Raw genomic sequence first — 6,160 nt, forward strand, 5'->3', positions numbered from 1 at the left:
GATTATACCGAGCATTACCTAATTTCATTGGCTTGCAAGTAAACTCCGAACGCTAGGTAATTAGAATTATGCCGAGCCAAGATGAGGTTCCTGGTGTTGGTCGGGCAGGACAAGTCCGGAAAGGACACGTGCTCACTATCTACACCCCTCTGCGGTTGCCCATAGCAGCTAACCTAGTGTCTATCCGCATCCAAGATGTAAGCTTAAAGTGACATATTCTCGGCGAACCACTTTACCTAATCTAGGTACAATAGAAGGCTCCCAATACATCGACGGGGCCCCGTTGATTTAATATCGACGGACCCGTCGATATTATATAAGCGTTATTTTATAGCGCTCTATAGCGCTCTACAGCGTTCTGTGTCAGGGCATACTGCTACCACTATACGATAATGGCTAAAAAGCATACTCGCAATCGTTGGGAAACGATCACAAACTGGGACCTATATACCCACGGGATTGGGACGGTGCCATATAGTATCTGCTATAACAATTTGCGTATTACGATTCTTTTCCTTTTCGCATTATAACCATTTTGTAACCATTATTTGTGGTTATTATTTATGGCCATTATCTATGGCCATTAAAAAGGAAACGCCAAAGCCTATGATTAAGGCACAAATTCCTATCGCTGCTATGCACAACGCTATAAAGCGCTGTAAAAAGTAGCAGAACGCTGTAGAGCGCTGTAGAGCGCTGTAGAGCGCTATAAAATAACGCTTACATAATATCGACGGGTCCATCGATATTAAATCAACGGGGCCCCGTCGATGTATTGGGAGCCACAATAGAACTGGTACCTACTCGGGTAACTTGTGCAAGGCGGTAGCATAGGCGGTTTCCCTCACTATGGTAGAATTACTCATCATGATCAGCGTCAATCATATTTTCTGTCATCATAAAGATATAGGCCATATATCGGTCTAAAGTTCCTTGTTGTCTGTAGCCCTAACTTGCAGGTTGCCATTAATTAATGTGCTATCATCCAATATCATCTATTGCCTATTGTGGTATCTTGTCGTGCGATAAAAGCTTTCGGATCCATACGGCCAACACGCTCGACTTCATCAGGGGCTTATTGCTGGTGGTTGGGTATGGGACTGCTTACAGGACTCCAAACATATTGCACGCTGTTCTGGTGCGTCTTTCTGCCGAGCAAAACCCTGGGTATCGGTGGGTCTTGGTGTTGGAAGACTTTAGGTGGGCGGGCTGCAGAGCGACGAAAAACATTCCCATGATTCGGAGATAGGTCGATAAAAACTGGTCATTCAACTGACTACACCCAAATGTCTTTCTCCTAACCTGGCTGGACTACAAAGTCAGGCTACCGCGCGGACGCAGTGTGCGGTCGTAGGGGTGTGACATGATGCATCGGCAGAGGGTGGCCGTGTGTCTTGTTCGGGCATGTGTCGCCAAGCTCCAGTCCATCGATTGGTCAATGGGCCGCTATACCGGCCAGGATTAGCGATTTCTTCCACGCTGCCTTGTCCCCTGTCCCCTTGCTTTTTGCTCAGCTTAGCTCAGGGCCCTCGGCCTTTGATGCGACCGGCGCTCTGTATAATGCTTCGGCGGCCCGAAGCAGAGCTGACCTGACCAACTGTGGGCTTGCATTACGCCTCTATTGGCGGAGCACCACGCCGCCTAACTTGCCAGGGTCCATGCAACAACATGTATGGAGCAAGCAGTATTATCTGTGTTTTCTTGTGCCAACAAGGCTAAGTAATCTCAACTCTCCAATATCGATTTCTCTCTCACTCTATCTCTTTTTGTAATGACTACCAAGGATACATTAAATATTTACTTTTACCAACCTTTTGGCTTCCGCATGTCCGGCATTCCATGTACCCTGAAGTAGCATGCACGAAATATGGTCGCCTTCCTTTTCCTTTTCCTCATCATCGATGAACTTAGCTGCCTTGCCACACGGGTTGCTGTTCCACGCAGGGTACAACAAACTTTTGAATATAAAGAGCATTACTCCCTCCCAATCGCCTTTTCTATCTTCTCTTTTGATTCTACTCATTCTTTCGTGCGCTTGTTGCAGGGTGTTGGACGTTTCTGGACGTCGAATTATTCCTGTAGCTTGCTCCTGCCTTTACGTTTTCTGTTCTCTCTTGTTGCCAGTCAAACCAACCTCAATGAATATGCCGTCCACTACTGCCACTACCGGGTATCGCTTGCTCTCCTATCGATCGTCTTGCTCAGAAAACACTAACAAAGGGAAGGAATCACACTGTTTGTCCAAATGCACAGCCATCAAAGATCAAGTCTGAAGCTGAAAAAGATCTTCTTCGCCAACAACGCCTGGATTCGTATCTCCAGGAACCGACTGCAGATGGAAATCGCTTGGTGTTAGTACAAGACCACCAGGGCTCTAGCAAAGAGCTCGTCGCCACAGCCAAGGCCAAGATGGCGACAAAGATAGAAAACATCATGCAGCCTTTTACAAAACACTAGCAGCAGTCGATGTCCACAGTGTTGGCCGTTATATAGCATTTTCAAAGTAAGACCTTTCGGGTCTCGAGTAGTGCCGCGATGATTCTCAACATTGCTTCACTACCAGCTTTCTTTCTCACTCATTCAGGTTTAATCATCTACACCTCGTGTGTCGTCTTTTCGTGTTTTTTTTTCTCGGTTGGGTCGGTGGTCTAAGGGCGATTTACATTCATTTGTACTTTCCTCTTATCACTGCGAACCAACTTTGTGGTCATTGACGAGATTCCCAGCAAAAGTATGATTATAATATTGCTCTTACTCAATGAAATTTCTTTTCATATAATCTAGCAGATACTAGCCCGGGCTTTCGTCTTGCTTTTGAAATCCATCTAAGCTCAAATATCATATATTTTTGCTGCCGCTTATATTCCGAATACATGTTATACCTGCGACGCTTGTGGATTTATTGTATCTAATCGGCTGTATATCTTGTCGTTTTGTGAGACATACTCTACTTGTAGAGCGAGTTGCCTTGTTGCTCTGGTGCTTATATTGCCTTGGAATGAACATATATAGATCGAGGCTTTTTCTTTCGCTCGATCTCTCCTAAATGCGGTGCACGATCATTTGCTTTGGAGACTGGATGTCGAAGATTACTCGTGTAAATAAGTCGCACTCCTCGACAGTCGTTCAATACCCTGACCAGCAATCTCTGCTCCAGTATCTCTGCTACCTGCATATGATTTGATGGATCCACCAATCAATCCACCGACCTTCACTTTCCGAGCATGTGCGAGCACTCTAGAAGGGCAATGCTCTGGCCGATGCATATCTCGTGACTCCCGCTTGCCTGCGTACATTGCCACTGAAAAAGCATGGTCGGTCGCAAATGCTTGGTATCATCACCTCTCCTGCGTGGTCCAAGCCCGTTCTATGGTAAAAGGCACTACGGGACGGTCTAAGTAGGAAAGAAGAGTGGACTGGCTTTACGCAAGGCCGGCCGTGAGTTATGTCCGGGACATCCGATGGAACCCGAGGTAATGTCAGGAATGTATGCTGAGTCTTTTCGGTTGTTGACAGGGGTGCTTTAGCTGAGCTGCATCGAGGCTTGTCCCTGCTGTTCCTGCTGTCCCTGCAAGTAACGCGCCCGCCGCCACTTGGCTGCCCCTTGACGAGAAACTCGACCCACCAGGCTGTCTGGTGGTTGCATACCTAGTTGGTTCAACGGCAAGTACTACAACCAGTCACAACGCTCGGTCAATACCCGAACTCCATTTTTTCGCCGCACTACATGCTTTTAAGTCCGTCGGCCGGAATACCCTGGTCGACGATCACGTAGATAATGAGATAATGGGCCTCAATCTACAAATTACAATGCTTTCATGTATTGCCTTGAGCCCGATCCATCATTGCCTTTTTAGTTCTCAAGACTGGAACCCATTTTTATACCCTCCGGCAATATACAAGATATTTCCTTTATCTCGTTTTCCAAAATGTCCCAAAGAGACACTCATCTGGTTCGCCAGAAAGGCCCGCCCTGCTGCGCTGGGTACGATTATGGACACTTATAAGTATGGCCTTTTCCCAAGGCTAGTTACTCATATTTCTGTCCAAATTTCTAATAGCCTCTCATCTATATGGTGGTTCGTCCTCGTTGTGCTTCTTTATTATATCAAATATCTCCCATTCTGTAAGAGTCCTCTGATCTAACCGTACTTGCCTTCGACTCATTGTCTTCGCAAAGCTCAATCTTGTTCCGTTTTCCACAATAAGGAGGGGAATAAGTATGTCGTCTGCTGTAGCTGGGTACTTCTTGCTTCTTTCTCGGTCGTCACTTTGTAGATCGACTAACACATGTCGTTCTCAGAAACTCCCAAGGCGTTGCCAACCCGCAACCTTCCAACCGCAAAACCGCTACCCACAAAAAATCTCTTCGCCAACAGCGTCTCAAGTCTTATCTTGACGAAACAACTTCGGATGGTAATCGCTTGGTGGCAGTACCAGACCATCCGATTTCAAGGTTCGACGGGCATACCATGACTGCCGTTGAGGTCAAGATGGCATCCAAGATTGAGTGTATCATGATTCCTTTCTACGATACCAAGGGAGCTCATTGATCATCTCTTGTGATGAAATAATGTTTCAGTGAGCGTCTATAAAGGGGACCTTGCGTTTCGCTTATCAAAGGATTGGGTATATGTGCTAAAAGCGTTGAAGCATTTACTTGGCTCAAGAAATATCCATTTTGATCCAGTGTAACTGTGGTAGCATATGTTGCCTAGTAAAGCAAATTCCCTTAGATAAGCCAGATATTTACATTTTGATATTATTTTGTGGCGCAGAAGAATAACGCGGTCGATAAGCATTAATGCGCAGTAGGATTCCTTCCTCTCGTCTTACGGTGAGCTTTCGATGGTTTACGGACAGAACCAAAATGCTGTGCAGCGAGTCACAGCACTCATCACTGGCATGCCTTTTTATAGTCGCAAAGCATTCTGTAGACCATTTCCCGATTCGAGTGATCAATTTCTCGCTTCAAATCATAACAATGTTTCCACATTCAGTTCCCTTGCCAAATACCATCGTGCACATATTACATCTCTTTGTCTATTCTTCTGTATATATTATCAAGTGCTTTTGTAAAAGTTTTTTTCGTCCACAAGTGACCTCGCCTGGTCGGAGATAATGTGTGTTGACTAGCACCATCCTAGATCCAAAGGCTTATCCATAGACTATAGCTCATGAGCGACTGAAATTTATATATGCTCGACGACTAAGATAGCCACATTTCCGGCTAATATTTTTGAGCTAATAATGCCCATGATGCCACTGCCACTCACGGATCTGGCCAAGCCGCAGTAGCAGCTACAAGACAACTGGAAAATGAGGATATCATATATGTGGATTAATAGCCCAAAGCAATCTTTACTAGCTTCGTGGCCGGTAGCAGCATAAAGCATTTAAAGCAAAGAAAGCTTAGAAACATAAACCATTGCAGATGGTGGATTTGTGGAAGAGGGCAAAGTGGCTAACCTTAGAGAAGTGCCCGGGCGGTTTTAAATACCATTCTCTTTACAAATGGCATGCTACGGTACATCAATTCAGTCTAGTAGACATCATGATATGTCTCTCTTGTTGATTGACAGCTAGATGTAAGGTACGTTGAGTCCGTTCATTCGTTATGAGTTGTCTTCCGCTGTCTCCAATGAGAGTGTTTGGCCTAATTGGAGATAGTGAACCGATCGCCATAACCGACAGGGGGGTTTCGATTTTTCTATGTAAACGTGTCGTCCCGTTCGGAGTATGAAACCATTGGTTGTGGTCACGGTATCGCAGGACACCTTTAGCAGGGATGTCTTTTGTGGGGATACTTTTATACCGACTCGGAGGCTTTGCAACCAATCGTCTGTACCCAGTCCCACTTTTGCACCACTGGCATTCATGGTTGAGATTGACCTCACGAGTCTAATAAAGCTACTTTTGGTGGTCTGGATGTCTGAATGTCTTAATGGTCAATCGTTTTACAGCAATATTCAGTCGGTCCAGACTTGGCGCTGCAAAGTCACCCAGGCTGTTGTGTCATCCAAAGATTACTGACTCCTCGTGGGCTTATCCCCAAAGGCACGGGTTGTTAGGACAAAGGTCCAATAACTCATACTCCTGATGCAACAGCTTTTATGAACACAAAAACGCAATCAAGACCTCAATCTTTTACGAGTGGGCC

This window comes from Pestalotiopsis fici (assembly GCF_000516985.1).
Source record: "Pestalotiopsis fici W106-1 unplaced genomic scaffold PFICI_Scf_5, whole genome shotgun sequence".
NCBI lineage: Eukaryota > Fungi > Ascomycota > Sordariomycetes > Amphisphaeriales > Sporocadaceae > Pestalotiopsis > Pestalotiopsis fici.